The sequence below is a fragment of the Triturus cristatus genome, chromosome 10 (genome assembly GCF_964204655.1).
Source record: "Triturus cristatus chromosome 10, aTriCri1.1, whole genome shotgun sequence".
Lineage (NCBI taxonomy): Eukaryota > Metazoa > Chordata > Amphibia > Caudata > Salamandridae > Triturus > Triturus cristatus.
This window is the reverse complement of record NC_140593.1, coordinates 427497306-427517504: the sequence shown is the minus strand read 5'-3', so window position 1 is coordinate 427517504 and position 20199 is coordinate 427497306.

Here is a 20199-nt window from a genome sequence, read left to right as displayed (position 1 = left end):
ATATTTTGCTTTCATTTCATAAAAGGGATTTGTATGATTTCCAAATATTCTCATTTTCATTTTTACACCTTGCAGAGCGTGTACATGGTGCAGATGGACACGTTTGTGGATGGCAGTCACATTTATCAGTGCGTTAGACACACACTTGACACACATCCCAGATGAAGTTCTTGGCAAATCAGATCCACGTTATTTTAGATTTTAAATACACCAGGCCATATTTATCAAGGGGTTGCATCGCTTATGTGCAACGCAATCCGGAAATTTGATTTATCAAGCAACGCAAGGCCACTTTGCTTGGCCCTGAGTGGCTTGATGAACCCAGAGTAACGCAACACAGCGCAACTAGCTGTGTTGCGTTACTCTGCCCCAGGTAAGCGTTCCGTGGGTGTTCCTACACAGCACCCATGGATTTTGACTCATTCCCAGATTTACCATTGCTTTGAAACCTGGGAATGTGCCAAAACGGCTACCCGTTCCCAGGGGAGGCGTAATGAGGAGAAATATGTTTATTTCTCCTCGTTTCTCCTCTTTCTATATGTGGTGCATTTTGCAGCACACATAGAAAGAGGAATATGCCTCAGGGGATTGCTTTTGTCAAGGTAGGTGCCGCTACCTGCAAAAAAACTATCCTGCATGCAATGCTGGCATCCTTGTACCATGTTTCAAGGGTGACTGCGTTGGCGCTACGCAGCCCATTGTGCGCCAGCACTGGGAAAAGGCTGGAATGCACTGTATTATGTTAAATACGGCATATTCCTGCCCTTTCTCTGTAACACAGTGCAGCAAGGTGACTTGCTGCGCTGTGCTGCATACTTATTGATAAATATGCCCCACACTGCTTTCACACAGCATAGTCCCACATCTGAGAAATATGCAAGACTAACTTCAGACAGTCTGTTTTTCTCAGTGACAAAAAATAATAGATTAATTACCACTTCTAAATTGTTATTGTGAAAATAATCATCTGTGCGCTCACTATTTAAATAATGCTGTTAAAATATTAAAGTGTCTTCATTCAGGTAAATGCGTTTACATTTGTATCTTAAACCAATGTATTTTACCAACGTTTAAATGAACAGAATCATTATCCACTCTTCACCCTACGCTTCCTAAAATAATTGAAATAGATCGCTGGGATTTCAGGAAAATCCCCCAGCAGACTACAGGACAGAGGACTGATGTGAGGTGTGGCTGAGCACCCCGACAGAGGATCCCACAGAGGATAAGGAAAGACTTGACTCTCTTTTGGTAGCTGGGCTTGAGCTGCAAGACTGTCCCCAGAAATAGACAAGATAAAATTCACAAATCAATTTACTAGAAAAGAAAACATAGTTTTGATTAAAAGGAAAGTAAAAACAATCTTATGTAGGCATAGTAAAACATGATTGGAGTGATTTTTAAGTTTACAACAGTTTTTCTTATTCAAAATTAACTTACATCGGATTGTTATGGTGTTATGACTGACAGCAGGGCATCATTATTTGCCACTACACAAAGCAATGCCTCCCACTTTCAAAGCAAATTGTTTTGAGAAGTACAGTCCTTTAAACCCAAAGTTTCACTCAGTTGCAGCAAATGCACTAGATTAGAAAGTAGATGATCAATACATTTCCAGATGAAGATCTTCAAAAGCGTTCTCCAGACCTGAGTCTATAGTTTCCAGTTTCAGACGTTCACACAGTCTTTCCCTGGGGCTCAAAAAGGCTCCAACATCCATGGGAGGCTGCTTGGACCCCAAACCAGGGGTTCAAGTGTGAAAAATGCCTGATCCCTCACTTCATTAAGGTTCACAGTCAAAACTATTCAAGTCCTCACTGGTCTTGAAGATTTACCTTCTTGTGGATGCAGCTCACTCTGACCCAGATTTGCTATCATTCATGACTGATAGAAATCAGCACCGCACCATATTCACGAAGAGTTGACTGCCAATGATGTAATCATTGTGCTCATTTAAAAAATGGCTTCTTTGCATGATGCACGGTATCACGATGTGGTGAGATGGCAAGTCTACTTGGTCTAGCATACACTTTGGATTGGCGATATATACTCCAGTACAAAATCCTACGTACAGCCAACAGCCCGGGGTCAGACATGTAAGACGTGTTTTAAAGAAAAGAATACATGTTATAAATAGGTACATCAAGCGATATACTGCTTCACACCTTCCTTTACTTGGGGTTTGGATCTGGGGCAGAATGAGATCATGTTAGTAGTAGATCTGGCTATTTTGTCATGATTAACCGGCCTGCCCCTAGCACACTCCCTTGCATAGATTAAAAGCGGAATGTTGCAATGGTGATTAGGTGCAGCATGAAAGGAAACTTGCAGTAGAAAATAACCTTTTGCATTTATAAATTAATCTGTTTCGCTGTTTACACCACCTTTCGAAGCTTTGTATCGTTTTGGGTTGCACAAAGGCAAACTTTAAGTAAATCTAGGACTTTTGGACATTCCACCCTTCCTCCAGCCACTGTAGAAGAAGCTCCACAGTCTTCTTCTGGACAGATATGGATCCTCCTAGCTGTGTTGGTCAGTAGGAAGCCAAATTCCCTGGCACTCATAGAATCTTTAAAAGGTCCAGAGATTCTACGAAAAACTAGGGTCAATCGCTGCAAAATCATTTTGCTGACATTATGAAGTTTTCCAAGTATGCTATCTTCTTTTATTCTCCCTCCTCAAGAAACTCTCTTCCTTGACATCAGTGATTGCAGTTTTTATAAGGTTTAACTCAACGGTAATTCACAAATTTCTCTAAATGAATCACCTCAACATTTCTGACCTTTTCTTTCCTTTTCTTTCCTAGAACTATCCTCTAGGTCCTCGTTCTGAGGAAGACTTTCAGGAAAAGTAGGCTTGCAATGCTTTGCTCCCTAGGTTTTCAAAATCACAGAGCTAAACTTAATCTAGGTTTCTGCTTCTCTATCCTTTCCAGCTTTTCCGAATCCAACCACATCGGACCCCTCTTAAGTTAATTTACAAAAACACACCTTCTAGGTACATATTCCTAAGAATTTGGAGACCAGGCTACTTACAACCCTTGAGAAAAAAAGCCTAGTCTGCTGCCAAAACAGAAGGAGCCCCAATAGGCAGATAGACTTTTGTTTTAGACAGTCTTTGATCAGTGTTGAGCTTCCCTTGACAGATAACTTCCAAATAAAGGTGGCTACAGTGCAGGAAGCCTTTAGAAAAAATAAACTTTGGGCCAATGGGTGTGAAACAACTCTTGTGAACAAACTGGTTACTGAAAGAACAGAAATATGAAATCCTCATTAAATTACATTTACATAATATGGCCTTATAGCCCGCTGTAGCGGGCTATACCGGCTATTAAAGGCCCGCTCCAGCGTTAAAGGCCCGAGCCGAAGTGCGAGGGACTTTAACAAGGGAGCGGAACTTTACTAGCCGGTATAGCCAGCTACAAAGGGCTATAAGGCTATTAGAACATTCTGCCACTAGAGGGCAGAATGTTCTAACAAATTAAACAAAGGCTTTAGGGAGTGCGAGGGGATTGAAATCCCATCAGGCTCCCTGAAGCCTTTGTTCACAGCCACACCTGTGAACAAAGAAGCATTGGAATGTTGGAGCTCCGGTCTTATACCAGCCATTATAAGCCCAGTTTTCAATGGAGCTTCCAACATTCCAATGTTCTAATAATATATAAAATCCATGTTGGCTTATAATTCTAATTTCTTTCAAGTACATGTGTTACCCTAGACTGACTTTTCTGCTCCTCTGCTAACCAAAGTTAGACAAAAATGGGACTTTTACACTACCGTGCATCAAAGGAGTGTTCCATATGTGATACATGAGTATCCTCATGCAACCATCTATGGGTTTTGACACACATCAATATCTATTATCATTCGTAGACAGAGATTTGCACCAAAACCATATGCATCCTCGAGGCAGGTGTAACAAGGAGAAATTGTTTTATTTCTCTTTATTTTTCCAACTTTACATGTGTGCTGCCTTGCACTTCACGCGTACACATTGGGACAGTCTCAAAAGATAGTATGTGTGCTGGAAGGGTCCGCTTCCAGTACAAACCTATGTTTTAGAGAATGCACACACCCTTGCACTAAGGCACAAAGGTGTGTGTTGGTACATGGCAGCCAAAATGGGTGGGCACTGGATATATCACATTTTTTTTCTCTCGCCCTTTGATGAAAGCCTGCGCAGCAACTTCAGTTGCTGTGCAGCTTGCATTAAATATGAGTAAATCTGGGCCTACCTGTGCTTAATAGTGTATAGCACGGCTTCAGCCTCGCTTGTAATACTGCCACAGGACTTAAACCCATAATACCCATTTAAATTTGTGAGTGTTAAACTTACATTTCCAATTCAGCACAATGCTGCTATACCTAATTTTTATATGAGCCAAGAAGGCTGACTTACATTGTGTAAGTTTAAGATTCCAGTTGCACAAATGGGTTCATTTTTCATTTCAGCTTGTAGGCCTGGTCTTCAGTGTTACATGGCTTCTCTGCTCATGTGATCGGTTTTAACTCAGATTAGGGATGAGAGGATGTTTTCACCTATTAAATTTGTGAATAGCATGGTACTCAATTTTGCAGACTTCTTTTTACCATTGGAGACTCACTGGACAGAAAATGTTCCCCTGGGAAATTATATTGAGCAAAAAATTGACACATGTTCCTCAATGTATATTCCTACACATGCCCTTTACATACAAAATACAGACTTGGCATAGAAGACATGTACAGACCTTCTGCATTGGCATGCACTTTGCCTTCCCTCTGTTTCTCAATAAAGTCAAGCTACTGTAAGGGAATGAACCACATCAACCATTTTTCCTTATCATTCGCATCAGCAAACTTACAGTTTAGGCCTGTCTGAGCATTGAACTGAGTCCCAAAATTCTTCAGAGATCACACAACAGCAAACACCTCCTTCTCAGTCATAACCAAAAGCTGATTACTTGATAGCAAACACCTAATAATGGATACCACAGTTTGGTCATGCCCAACCTAAGACGACACTAGCTCTCAGTCATGGTGCAAATCATATGTTGTACAATACACCATTTGCTCTAGTCATGCATTTTGAGAAGTGGGAATCTACCATAGGGCATCATTTTAAGACATCACAATTATTTTCCATCTCTAGAGAATAAGTCACAAACTTTGATTCCTTTTTTCACCATATTTTATTGACATTTGGATCACATATATTGTACATAACCATGTTATGCCAATGGGTAGCATGTGTAAACCTCTCAACAGTAAAGGAGGGGGAACTGCCATAATATTGATCCCAGCAATAAGTGAGTGCAGCCATCAACATATTTCGTAGTACAACCAAATATCACAAGTAACTATCTCTCAACACAACCTCTCCCCCTCCTCTTTACTAGGTTTGCGGTTAAGAATCCCAAGGGTGCCCCTCGGAGGAGGTGTGATCCTCCATACGGACGTCCCCCCCAAGGGTTAGCACACGCCAAGGACAGGCACATGAGACCGAGGCCCATGAGGTGTTTAAGTGTCATCTGCCCATTTTGGTGACTGGAACTGAGGCCATTTCTGAACTTTCTGTGTCAGTGCACAATTCGTCCACTACTGCATCCCATGTGCTTGCCATTTTCATCAGGTATTGTCCTCTCTTGGAACAGATTCGCTCCCTCATAATAAGCCCATTTCTGCAATTCCCATTTCCATCTAGATGTCTGTGGATCCTTTGTGTGTTTCCAGTGAATAGTGATCTGTCATTTTGCCAATATGAGATCAAGGTCCATGAACTTAGTGGTGACCTTATGCTTAGCAGGCCCCAGAAGCAACTCCAGGAGACAGGGTACTGGGTCTGCTGGGAGAGTGCACTCAGTGATCTCTGATATCAGGACCAATGAATCATGTATGTGTCTAATAGTTTGCACCTTTGACAACACGAGACAGACATAGGGTAGTATCTATTGATGTTGGCAGGTGTTAGGTATGCTCTGTGCAAGTAGTAAAAGTTAATCAGTTTAAACCGTGCATTCCTGGAGACCCGGGACGTTTCCTCAAATATCCAACCCCAGTCCGCATCGGTGATAGGGGTGCCTGTATTGGTCACCCAGATGTGTAGAGGGTCGCATTGGCTTTGTGAGTATCAGGGTTTGTGCATGGTATCTGATAACCCTGGAGAATTACAGGTTCCTCCCACCCCTATAGCCTCGCTGGAGTGCAGCGAGCATGCCATGTAACAGAAAGTGGCCTGCCGGTAGGTCATATACTAGTTGTAGGTCCTCAAAGGGATACAAATTCCCGGAGTCATATAGATTCCTGATTGTCAGCAGGCCTTGATTAGCCCAGGTCTCCAGTCTCTGCTCCATGCCCTCCGGCAGATAGCATGTCAGCCAAACGATGGGCACAGCGGCCATCCCCACTCTCTGCAGATATCACATACAGCGCCTGTAGAGTGGCAGGCTCCGTCCTGAGTCCCCGAGGCTCCAGTAGGAGCTGTTTCATCCAGGGCAGTTGGGGTGTGCCCCTATCCACAGGTGGGCCATTCCTCATTCAGTCTCCAACCTACTGGCTACCCACTGCAACTGTCCCCCTATATAATAGGCCTCAAAATCTAGGGCCGCTAATTCACCATCCCACACTTGGCATTGTAGTTTCACCAGGGCAACCCTGCAATGGCATCCCCAGATGAGATCCACCAGCAGAGAATGTACTTCCTTAAATTTGGAGCGAGGGACTACCACCAGCAGTGTGGCAAAGAAGTACAGAAGGCGGGGCAAAGCAAACCTCTTGGCGATCACACTGAATCATACAACTGAAATGGGGAGAGTTTTCCAGAATCAACCTGAGCCGCATAGCGCAGATATTCACTTGCTTAGGGGCATATTATCAAGACAGGCGATAAAATCATCGCCGCTTTAGCGGCAGAAAACTGCCTCTAAAGCGGCGATAATGGGCTTGATAATATGCTCTATGGAATTCCAATTGAAGCCCATGTTAGATGTCCTTCACATCTAACATGGGCTTCAATTGGAAATCCATAAAGCATATTATCAAGCCCATTATCGCCGTTTTAGCTGCAGTTTTCTGCCGCTAAAGCGGCCATAATTTTATCGCCTGTCTTGATAATATGCCCCTATGATTGCCCTCTAGCCATGCATCCTCGGTGCCATAAAGCTGTACCCCCAGGTATCGGAAAGTGTCCTTTTCCATCTCAGTTCCACCAATCAATGGGGACACTATTGGGGTCTACCATGGCGGGAATAGACTGTTCTTTCGCCAGTTGACATATAGGCCTGACAGTTCGCCCAATTCTTCAAGGAGCCTTGTGACACCGGGGACATCTGTCTTGTAGTTCCGGAAGAAGAACAACATATCATCAGCATAAATTATAATACTACGTGATGCACTGTGCCTCGGTGCAATATCCCATGGTAATAATCTCCCATTCTTACTCTGCTTGCCAGTGGTTCTACTGTTATGGACATTAATAGAGCACAGCATATGAATCAGACATAACATCCCCTGTTCAAACTGTCACGGTAAGTGCTGCATATAGTAATCGCACCTACACCAGGAATCCCCCTCCCAGGCCCATGCAGTCAAGTTCTGCATAGAGATAGTCCCAGCCTAGGCTGTTAAAAGCCCTCTTAATGTCAACCGTCATGACAGGTGCACTCACATCTAAAGATACAGTGTCAAGCAGTGGAGTCATTATCCGACAGACGTTGAATGCTGTGCATCTCTCTGGGATGAGTTTGCACACAAGGGGTAGAAGGCGCTTCCACATTAATCATGGAAAGGGGCTGGTAGGAAGCCAGCTCTGGTCTGGGCCAGCCCTGTTTGAGCATGAGAACGATTAAGGTCTCCATCGCCAAGGGGAGCAACACCTGGGCATCTCATGCCACTTTCTATACCTTTGTTAACTGAGGAGCTAGTTGTGGTGCATAGGCAGCAAAAAAATACACTGCGAAAAAGTCTAAGCCCAGGACTTTACCTCTTGTCATGGCTCGAATCGCAGCTGTAATCTCTTCTGTTGGGATATCTGCACCCAATTCCTGACTCTCTCTCCCCTCCCCCTGTGAGACCGGCAATGGCCCCAAGAATAGGTCTAGGGTCTGTGGGGTCGAATGGGGGTGACCAGCACATAGTGTTGTGAAATACAAACAGAATATGTCATTAATGCGGACCGGATCAAAAATCCGAGCTCCTCGTTATCCATTATTTTGGATATGGGCAAGCCACACTTATGTGGGTTGAGCAGCATGCGAGCAGTGCTACAGCCTTATCCCGCTTAGAATGTGTCCTAACTGTATACTCCATATATTCAAAGCAGCACAGTCACTCCACTATAGCCGCTAAGTTTTCCCTTTCCTGCAATCCTGTGTCTTGTACTGATCGGTCTGTATGTTTTTGGCATTCGAGCATGTGCAACTCAGTTTCCTTTGCCTTTGCCTCTGTCCTCCGGGAGCTCAACACTCGGCTCATTCAGGCAATATAGTGCCCCGATTACCTGTGTTAACGGCTTCCCATTCAGTTAGTGTAGTATGGTTAAACCCTCATTGTCAGTGAAATAATTATGGATGTCCTCTGCTATGCTCTCCCTGAACACTGGGTCCTCTAAAGTCTCAAATCTAAGACGCCTGTTGGGTATGCATGTATGTGCCGGTACCCGGGCAAAGAGGACGAAGAGTGGGTTATGGTCTGATAAAGTCTTTGCTAGATATGTTGCATTTGCACATGTACCCTTGGGGAGTAAAGGAACATGTCCAGCCAGGCATGCAAATCATGCATTGGGGAATAAAAGGAGTTATTCCATTCCCCAGGTATCCACCAGTCCCCATTTTTGTACCAAGTCTACTACTTGATGCGTTGTTTGTTTAGTCGGCGAGTCCCACAGTAGTGGGTGTGATCTGTACAGGAAGAGGTCTGCTAAGCATTTACAATCCCCCCAATTACTATGATGTTAGTGAGGTATGGTGCCAGGACCTTCTATAGCTGATCTATGAATTTTGGTTGGTCGGTGTTAGGGGCATAGATATTGACCACAGTTATATATGATTCCCCCAGACATCCACTCAGTAATCCACTTTTTCCTCAAGGAAATCGAATGGCATTCCCAGTCGCACACATATGAGCACACCCCGAGCGAACGCCAAGTATGTGGTATATGTTACATGTCCCTGCCACCTCTTTTGCAGTGGCCCCCCCTTCGCAGCTGTTGATTGCATCTTCTGTGATAGTGCAATAGAACACCCTTCTGTGTAAGGTAGGCCTGCACCTTGTACCTGTTGGCCATGCTATTATTACCCCAAACATTCCAGTTAATTACTTTGCAGTCAGCCAGCGTATCAACCATTCTGCTCAACAAATTCAGGCGGCATGCCCCAGATGCTGGTCCTCCCATGGCCGCCTCCCTCACACTCCCTGAGCAATTAATTGAACCCTAGACTTAAGCGAACCTCCCCCTTCCCAGGACAGACAGAAAACAGTCCCACCATCCAAACACCAACAGCCCCAAACAAGTAGCAAACTATGCCAATGCTCTGTGCGGGTCACACAGCGAACAGGTGTGGGGTTATGGCGATCTCTGATGCTGGGCAGCCCCACTGTTCACCAGGCGCCACCCTGGCCAGGAGAGGATAGTCTCTGCCTATCTAACAATTAAGGCTTGTATCATGCCCATGCCTTCCATTCAGTGTCCCGCAGTGGTGAGGGAAGAGATGGCAGCAAAAGCAAAGCAAGCCCAAGGAACCTAGGCTTCCTTCTCCCCACTGATCCAGTACTGGTTCACAGTCTGCACCAGACCATAAGTAACTTTAACCCAGGTCATCTGCTTCTCATGGGGTAATATTTTGCAGTTTGATGTCAGTGATCAAATGTATCATGGAAAAGGAAAGCACCTCGGACTGCAGCTACTGAGAGCCTACTCTGTCATCCATGTAACTCAAATCTGAGCTGGGCCTCCCAAGATTTGCCACTGCATCCACAGCTTTCATGTGACCCTCTAGAGCCTGCTCTTGGGGCAGGACATTCGCAGGTGTCCAGTCACATTGAGAACATCTCCAACTCGGCTTCCAGTCTGATCCAGACGCTCAGGGCACTGCTGAGTATTTTAAGTGTGGTTCAAAATATGTCCAGGTCTCCCTGGGATCCAAGAAAAAGTGGACTCATTTGGCCCCCATAATCTTCAGCTTGGCTGGAAACAGCATTTCATACTTGTTCCCCATCTCCCTGAGCTTGGCCGCCAGGAACCAAGAGCTCTGTGACTGGAGAGCCACAGTGAAGTCTGGAACAACATCACCTTATGGTTGTCCACATTTATGCCCCCTTTCGTTCTCTCCATTTTGAGAATGTGGTCATGAAATTGACCACATGAAGTTTGCACCCTATGCACTCGCTCAAGTGTTAAAAATGTGGAGAGGCCCTCTGAGCAGAGCCTGCCCTCCAGGAAGAAGACCATATCTTGCCCTTCCATTCGTTCTAGGCGCCCTACCAGCCATAGATTGTTTCAGCGCATTCTCCACTCTGCACCTTCGGCTCTGTGTTCCAAAATACATATCCAGTCCAGTACATCTGATATCTGTTTTGTGAGGCCAGAATGTAATCTAGTGTGGTCGCGGTGTGTTGTGCATCAAGAGCTGGTATACTGTCCACCCTGGTGGTCACTGAGGAGCTCATGGAAGGACCACTCTGTCCCTCCTATCCCTTGGGTTTGGTAGTGCCTCCCATGTCCATTCCAGGCTGTGCAAGGACCAAGAGAAGGTTTGTCACTGCAAGTAGAGGGAGAGGGGAGGGAGGAAGCGAGAAGCTCAATCTGCCCCCTTTATTACCACACAAGGAGTCCACTTGCGGGTCATCTCACAGAGAGGAGATAATGTAGAGAAAGTTGTGGGGTGTACCCAATGGGGTCACCACTCAGTTCAGGCAGCCGGTTCCCCATCCAGTCAGTGCCAGGTATACAATTATGTCAGCCCATCTGTCTTAGGTCAGTACCTGGGCCCTAAGCATGGGCCATCAGTCTCAACAGTTTCTGTTCCCCACCACTGCCTGTGGCTCCCCCAGCGCTCTTCTCCTTTTAGCATTAGTGGCAGTGTAAGCCTGAGCTCATGCGCAGTGCCATGGGTATTAGCATTCGATGGCTGCTGTAATCTTGCGCCACTGTGCGATGCCTGGGGTGTCAGCGTAATTTCTGCAGGTCCCAGAGGGATGAAGGAGAAGAGGTGGTGTCAGAGTCTCTGCTTTTTAATCATTGGGAGCTCCATGCTCCCTCTCCGCAGGTGCAGCCAAGCCCCGTGTCTACCACTGCCGCAGCAGTTATTCCTCTACTCACCTGTTGGTTGGGTCAGTCTCAGTGCACTGTGGGGGCGTAGAGCAACACTTGCCAGTGCTACATTAAGTACCAGGTGGTGCCAGTGGAGGAGGGGGCAGAGCGCATGTCCCCAGCGTTGCCCTGGTCCAGTGGGCCCTTGTTGTAGGCCTCCACGTCTAGGGAGCAGCCCTCAGGCAGATGCAGTTGGCATTGTTATTTTGGATTGCCAGTCAGCCACTGCTGTCTTCTGCTCTTCCAAGGGTGCCACACTCCTCCTGTACCTGTTTTCTCACTCCCTCTTGCCCTCTCTGTGCGGATAGTGTATCGGCTTCTGGAACTCCGCAATGGTGCATTCTACGCCATTGGCTCCCGAGCCACACCCCTTAACTTTAATTTTTTTCCTTGAAGTCATTGCTAGTAAATGTGCCTCAATGCTTGTTTGCCCTATCACCAATTTTCTTTATTGCCCTGATTGGCCTAGAAATGTCCCCAAAATTGTCTGGGTATTGGGATACTGTCAATCTAGTACAACTTTCATTTTAGGTTTCAGAGATGGTACATTACCAATGCAATCTTGGCAGCATTGCCAGAATAAACAACATAAATCTTTGCAGCCTTGAATGCCTGAACAACTTTATGGAAGTGTCCTTAGTGATGTCTAACCTAGAGCTTTAGACAGCATTATCATGGGAAAAGAATTACCTTGATCTGAAACTGACCCCCAGATGTGAACATTTCTTGAAACTGTAAGTTCAGGGAAAATGCTGGTATCCTGAAGTGAAATCAACCATATTCAGGAGCTTGCCAGACCCATATGATGTACACATTAACCATAGGAGAATAAAAACTCTCAAGGCAACCTATACCACCTCATCTCTCTTTCCCACAACCTCCTCTATTCTCTCCATCCTGGAGAACCTCCATTTTCATCCTCACCTAATGCTTATTCCTTGACTTCTCCCTGTCCTCCTTTACATGCTCCTTCTAATATCCAGTGCTTTATTATTTATAACTTGGATCAAGCTAGACAAACAACTACAACAAAGAAGATTATCTGTAGTTAGTCAATATTTTACAATGGTTATCCTGAATGTATTTGATTTTCAGACTCTTGACTGCTGATATTTTGTCCTCCAGGAAGCAGATGTCTCCTATAAAGCTGTCAACTGCAGGTGTCCTTTCCTACACATAAAACCGATTTGTAAAAATGTAACTGGCATGGTAGACATCAATGTAAATGAGCTGTGATGTGTGCACAGATCGCAGACTCCCTTAAAGTGGAAATTCACATATAAGTACACAGAGAAAGATATCACCACTCACATTAGGAGCAACACTTGCAACATGGACCCATGAAATTGACATGTAGCACAGCAGGCCAGACCTTTATTTCAAAAGTAAATAGTAAACATAGCTGCTTAATGTGAAACTCTGAAAAGTGATAAGGTTGTTTTCATTGCAATCAAACAGCAACATGATCATTTTAGCCATATTCGTGCAAGTAGTAACTTAAATATGAAATTTAGATGTGAAAGGTATTTTTGCTAACTTCTGTTAGGAAATATTCAGGAATGTCATTCTTGCTGCAATTAAGTAATTATGAAAAACACTGACACATAGTTTTTATGTCTTCACTGCAAAAAACCCTTTGAAATGTGATGACATTGTGCCTGACAGTTTTACAAGTCTGAACTGGTGGCATAATCTCATCTCTCTATATGTGCCTCCTGGGGTTCAAGGCTTAGGGGGCGATTCCGATCCGGGTCGGAAAGTACTCCGACCGAGTCGGATCCGGAGTGTTTTCTGACCGAGCCGGACCCCTACAGTCCGACCGAGCGAGTACGATGCGCACGTATGCTGTCGGACTCAGTTCGGTCGGACTCCCATAAAAGTCAATGGGAGCCGGTCGTACGACGTATACATGGGCTCCCATTGACTGAATGGGTACGTCGCGGACAAGTGCGCCCCCTACAGTGGGTACGCATCGATGCCACCCGCACCGTACATGCCTGTGTTGGGAAGACCCATAGGTCTCCCCCTGTGTCCGAGTTGTAGGGCTGCGGGTGTCAGGGGGTCCGACGCGGACCCCCAAAGTCCGACTCCGGGAACTTTTGCGAGCCGGACACTCCGGCTCACACAGGCTGTCCGACGCATGCATCGTACTGGCTCGGTTGTAAATCGCATCCATTGCACGCCCCGGTTAGCTTCCGACTGGGACGTACGGAGCGGTTCGGACCCGGATACAACTCGGTCGGTGAATTTCATGTAGCTCGCATCGTACTTGCTCACTCATACAGCTGTACGAGTTGGCCGGAAAACACGCATACGGCTCGTAGTTTTTCCGCCCAAACCCGATTCGGTGCCCTTCCGACCGAGATCGGAATCGGCCCCTTAGTGTGTTCCTCCCTTGGGAGATGACCACCTGCCACATTTCAAAGAATTCCCTAAAGGAAGACTTTCCTGTCATTCCGGTCCCTCCTGGAATGGTATCTGCCTGTCTGTAGATTCTTTGATGCACTTTTATTTTCAGAAGAAGAACCATGCAAGGTTTAAAGCAGCCTCTGCCTACAGAAGGTCATAGTAAATGTGACTAGAATGAGTGTGAGGTATTCATCCTCTAGGAATTGAAGAGGGCTATCTGTAGGTATAATGGGGCAGACTGAGCTACTTCCCAAATTAGGATTTGAATGACTGTTGGTATAGTGGCACTAGAATCTTTGTGACAAAATCCGGATTGACACAGACAATATGCGTATGATTACAAGCTCAAATTTGGCAGCAGAAAAAGAGACAAAAAGAAAAAGGAAGCAGAAATGTTATTTTCTGAAACTGTTAATGTAATAGCGGATAAAATTGCAAGACGTTGACAGCCTCACTACCAAACAAAAAAATATGAGAAGCTAGAGAAGTTATCTGAACGTGAATAGGTGGTGGGAGGCAATGTTGCTGCAAAAGTGCATTGACTGTGGTAGAGTATCTCAGGGTCCTACCATTTCTACAATTCCATCATATGATAACCTCAATCCAGACATGTTAGAGGAATAGGCAGCAAACTCCGATAACTGTTCCAAGGTGATGCTGCAGATATTGGTAAAATATGCCTGAAGATATAGCAGGAAATCAAAATCTTGCCTCAGAAAATGCAGATTTTCCACAGTTTTAATTAGTAGAAAATCATGGTTTTATTAAAGGCATGGAGGCTAATATTATGCATTAATCCTTTATTGCCCTCACACTCGGCAGCAACAGAGAATGTAGAATTAGTTTAGAACATTCTTATAACTCTAGAACATTAAGAGCATACATAATATCTTAGAACACACAGCCCATTTCCTTCTTTTCTTGCTGCAAATTTTCAAGTCACTAAATGAAAACATAAAAGAACCATGTCTGTCCACCGTCCTTCAATCAAATTGCTTCTTCTTCCTGGACTCTCCACTGAAGTAATACCTTTAACGCTGACTTGAAAAAATACAAATTAACAACTTTAATGGGCTGGGTCCTGTAGGGAAGGATAATATTAGCCTCTGTGTCTTTAACAAAATCATACTTTTCTGCCCATTAAAACTGTGCAACATCTGCATTTTATGGCAAGTCACAAAGGCCATTATTATGCATGTTCAGAACTCATCCAAAATCCTCTGTACAGTATTTTCCACAGGTTTAAAGTAAAATCTTTAAAACGTTGACTCACTGGACAAATCAGCAGCCTTCATTATTGAACTTAAAATTCTCCATTGCTTCTCTTTCTGAGTGTGCCCCAAATACAGACACATCAATCCCTGCCATCTTCATCACCTCCTTAACCCACCTTGCCATGGTTGGTGCAGAAACTGCTCTAAATGGTTGTCTATAAGAAATTAACAACTGTGAGATCCCCTGCTCTCTTAATCCCTTTGTTCCATTCTCATACTCTTTCAAACAACGTACAACACACAACAAATCATGCCTCTCCATTTTAGGATAGAAAATCATCCTTGACATAGTTTGTGCATTTGCACAACACAAAACACACTCCCTCTTGCTGATAGCTTCTAGCATTTACCTCAAAAGCTCTTATATCAGACACCCGCCGAAAGGACACTAAACAACAAAGCTGCCATCTTCCATAATAACTTTGAGGACATCAACTTATTCTCTCCCCATCTCTCTAACTCATTCAATACCAAAGACACATCCCATAACGTTGCATATCTAGCCTTTAGAGGAACCTCCATATGCACTCCCTTATAAATTCTCTCAAATAATGGATGTTTTCCAACGGAATGCCCATCCAACAAAGTATGCCCTGCCGATATAGCAGACCTGCTCAAATTCACCATATTGTACACCAAACCTCTTTTAAACAATTCTGGCAAATAATTTACCACCTCCACTACAGGTACTGATACGGGATCCAAAGTCCTTGCTGCACACCAACACGACCATCTTCTCCATAGTGACCTGCACGCTTTTGAAGTTCTTGGAGCCCATGATTCCTTAAGAAGCTCCGAAGCCTCCTCCGATAATCCTGACACCTGCCACACTCTCCTGAAATCCAGGATGTCCAGGAGGTCAGATGATTCCATTAGAATCATCTGACCTCCTGTTATTAACTTTCGATAATTCCCGTGAGCATCCACCAATAGATCTGGAAAACAGAGCAAAACACCGGATCATCCACCAACAGAATCATCACATCTGGGAACCACACCTGAGACTGCCAAAATGGAGTTATCAATACCAACTCCACTCTTTCCCTCCTTATGTTCATGAGCACTCTATGAATCAAAGAGAAAGGAGGGAATGCCTACATTCTCCCTTTTGACCAATCCTGAAGGAAAGCGTGTATCCCCAATGCTTCCAGATCCAGTCCCCAACTGAAAAATCTCTGTAACTGGGCATTCCGCCTGTCCACAATAAGATCCACCTACAGTGGACCTCATCTCCTCATCTCCTCCCTAATCTCAAAAACACTTCCCTTCTGCTGGCATCTCTCAGATTCCTTGAATCCCAATCAGCCTCCACGTTGCTCTTCCCTGGTATATGCTGCGCCTTTACCATGATCCCCCTCTCCAAGAAGTAATTTCAAATCTCCTTTGTCAATTCCTCTAACCCCTTCAAATGAGGTCCCCCCAAACTGTTGACATACTGAACTGCCGACATATTGTCCATCCTTAGCAACACACTTCACCTGATCCTTCACAAAACTCCGCACTGCGAACAACACTGCTAGTAACTCCTATCAATTTGTATGTATCGCTTCCTCCTTCCCTGACCAACACCTCCCTGTTGTCACAGATCCGCGTCTTGCTCCCCATCCATACAGACGTGCATCCTAATCTATCACCATCTTCTGAACCTCACCGAAAATGGCCCTGCCATTCGAAGCCTTCATGTTTGACAACTACAAATCCACCTCCTGCATTGCTTCCCTGCTCATTTCCACTTTCTGTGAATATTTCTCTCCCATTTGTAAATGATACCCTTTCAATCGCTGAGGTGCCCTGCAATACAGAGGTGCTGGAAAAGTGCCTGAATAGAAGCTGATAACAGCCCGAACAATCTTTCAATCTTAAGCAAAAATATTCGAACTGACTTACTCACTCGTCTCAACTCCTTCCGTATTTTCTTCATTTCTCCATAGGTAACCTCAACACACCCTCCAAGGTCTGAATCTGAAAACTTAAAAAATTAATTTCCTGCGCTGCCAAGACTTCTCCCTGTTCACAACAAACCCTAGGTCCTCTAAGGTTCTCACTGCTAACTCCTGTCTGTTCTACAGCAATCATTCTTTCTCCCACCATTATCAACACATCCTGCAAATATATTATGAACCGGATCCCTCTCGACCTCAACCAAGCCATTACCGGTTTCTGTAAAACACCATGGCTCTCATGTCAGACCGAATGGCAAACTCTTGAACATCCAAAGCTTCGCCTTTCACCTGAACTGAAGGTAATCCCTGTGTTCTACACATACCATACTGTAAGATAGGCATCCTTCAAATCCAGCCTTGTTAACCAGTCCCCTATCCTTAATAAGTCTCTTAACATGTGAATGCCTTCCATCTTGAAATGATTGTAAAATACCCAATCATTTAGCTCTCTTAAATTTACCACTGGCCTCATTCCTTTGTCTTTTTTTCCACCAAAAAATATTGCTTTCAAAACTCTCTGGAGTTTGATCCACCCTCTCTATGGCCCCTTTCTTGATAATCGCATCTACCTCTTGAGATACCAAAATCTCTTGATTCCTTGGAAAATGAAGTAATCTTGGGCAACTCACCTGTTTCACCCTCTTATTCTCCTCCCACTCCAAGATCCACGCATCCTCCCTCTTTGTCTTTGAGGAAAAAATCCTTCCTAATCTGCTCTATAACCATATCCATAAGGTCTAAATCTCGTTTGAATGAACCATGAGTGATCCTTGTCCACCGATAAGAAATCAACCCCAAATTTCTCCTGGCCCCTCCAAAAACCTTATCGATATCTTTTTGTACCTTCTGCAAAGAATTGAATGTCCCAACGTATCTGGACATGTCTTTAACAAATTCATCCCCAAACAACACGCCATTGAACTCATCCCCAAATTCTTTATTTGCCAATTCCGCCAATTTTAGGCCTGTTGTCATCAATAAGCTTTTGCGCCTTTCCACGCACAAAGCTGCATTTGTATTACCTAACCAAACAGATTGCTCTTTGGATCCACTGACGTAGTTCAAATAAATCCACACCTGTTTTATTGGAATGCGCATCTTCACACAAATCAAATACCTTTGTTAAAGGTCTAAGAGTCTGTCTTGGCACCCTTTCAGTCCCTTGTCTAACCCTTTCCTAGGGCCTCTGCCACTTTTGTTAAAAAAGGTTACCATCTATGGATTCAACTCAGGAGTATAGGCCACCTTTGAGTGTGATGTTGGTCTTGGGTATTTTGATTGTAACCTCGTATGAACCTCTTTGGGGATCTCCTTATGTATCCAATATGAGACATAGTTTGTCACATGCTCTGCAGGCCTCTACTGAGGTGACAAAGGGTGCTGAATTAATAGAGGATTGATCATCTCCTCACCTTGTGGATCAACAAATTCAGCCATTTCCAATTTTATCCTCTTACTATACTTTCTATTCCTACCTTTGTCACTCTCATCTTCCATCCCATCAAAATCAGGTGAGCATGTCAGTACAACATCCTTACTAGAAGATGAATCATTACAAACCACCACATTATGGCTCTTTCTTTTTGCCTTTATAGTGTCACCTTTGACCTTTATAGCACTGCTTACTTCTAGGTCCTTACCCTCAGCCCCTTTTGTTTCCATCAATAGTACAGTATGTTTTCTCTTAAATGTCTTTTTCAAACTCACCTACCTCGAACCAATAGCCACTGGATCTACTTCTCCAGTTGAAAAAAACACCTCCTCTTCATTATTAACCATATTCTCTCTCTCCTTCAGATGCTTCTCAACAGTACTATCAATTCTCTTATCCATTGTATCTGCTACTTCTCCAAACATTTTATCCATGTACTCTTTCCTTTTGTCTTCAAAAGCACCACCCTAATCCTGCACCATAGCTAAACCTTTACGCCAAAAACACCACAAAAGTAATCCTTGTTCTCTTTCCTCGCCTCAATAACTGTTTGGTAATTGATAGAACTCAAATTAATCCTGCGATACCTCTAGCCACCTCACATCGCTATTGATAAATGCACAAAATATGGCTGCTATAGTTTCCACATTGTTTCAAAGCATCTTCTAAATCTCTCAAAATAACAGCGGCCCCACCTTAACTAAACATCATGAAACCATTGACAGACACATTACAAAAACCTTCTGACGTCGGAGAGCATGCGACCATTCTCTCTTGAGCCTTCCAGAAAACAAGAGATATGGTAAGCTCTTTCAAATACCAACTCCCTATCTCCTAATTGCCACCACCAACATAACAAATTTCCTTGTGCCATATCTCCACCCTGAACACCCTATTCCCTGCCAAAAACTACTTAACACACAAAAATAAAAAGTATATGTAAAAAATATGATCACCCTGCTCTGAATCTATTAACCTTCTTTTTTTGTCAAATGTAAAGCATGACACCTGTAAAGCCATAAAACGTTTGTTATCAACCCCAAATCGAATACATGACCTAACTACACTTCTAAGTCAATTAAATGCAGGAATCAAACTATTATACAAATTCAACAACTAAAAATAAAAATTTCAATCATAGTAAAACTTTTCCCAGGAAAAAACTTAACATCGCTTAAGTTGTAGTCAATAATAAGCAAAACCTCCTTCATTCAAACCAACTACTACGTACTCTCAACACCTCAATAATAATAGGAAATTAGTACTTATCTGTGTATGAGTTGCAACAAAAGAAGGAAGTGGGCTGCATGTTCTAAGATGTTTTGCATGCTCTTACTAGAGTTCTAGAGCTTTAAGAATGTTCTAAACTAATTCTAAATTCTTTGTTGCTGCTGTGTGTGAGGGCAATAAAGGAGGGCACTAATGGAGTAATGCATAATATTGATCTCCGTGCCTTGCCATAAAAAAAAAAATATTAGAGAAAGGGGAGAATCTTGATGAGCTCATAATGAAGGTGAATGAGAGACTAGAAAGAATCAAAGAAGAAGGTGAACTTAAAAGCTGAGAATATTTATTAGAGAGCTCAGGCACAATCAAATGGGTAGGATTTTTACCTTCAGCAGAAAATATCCCAGCATAGGAGGGAAAGGGAAGCAGAGTCATAAACAAATCAGACAAGAATGAGTTACCTTGGCCACAGGCTCTGAACTGTGTGAGGACGGAAATCCTCAGTAGGAAGTCCATATAATGTATCAGATAAATCCACAATAAAATGTAATTTTTTAGATGAGTTCCGCCACATTAACAGGGGCCAGTAGCAACAAAATAAGGTCAGTGAACGAACAGGAAGAACAGG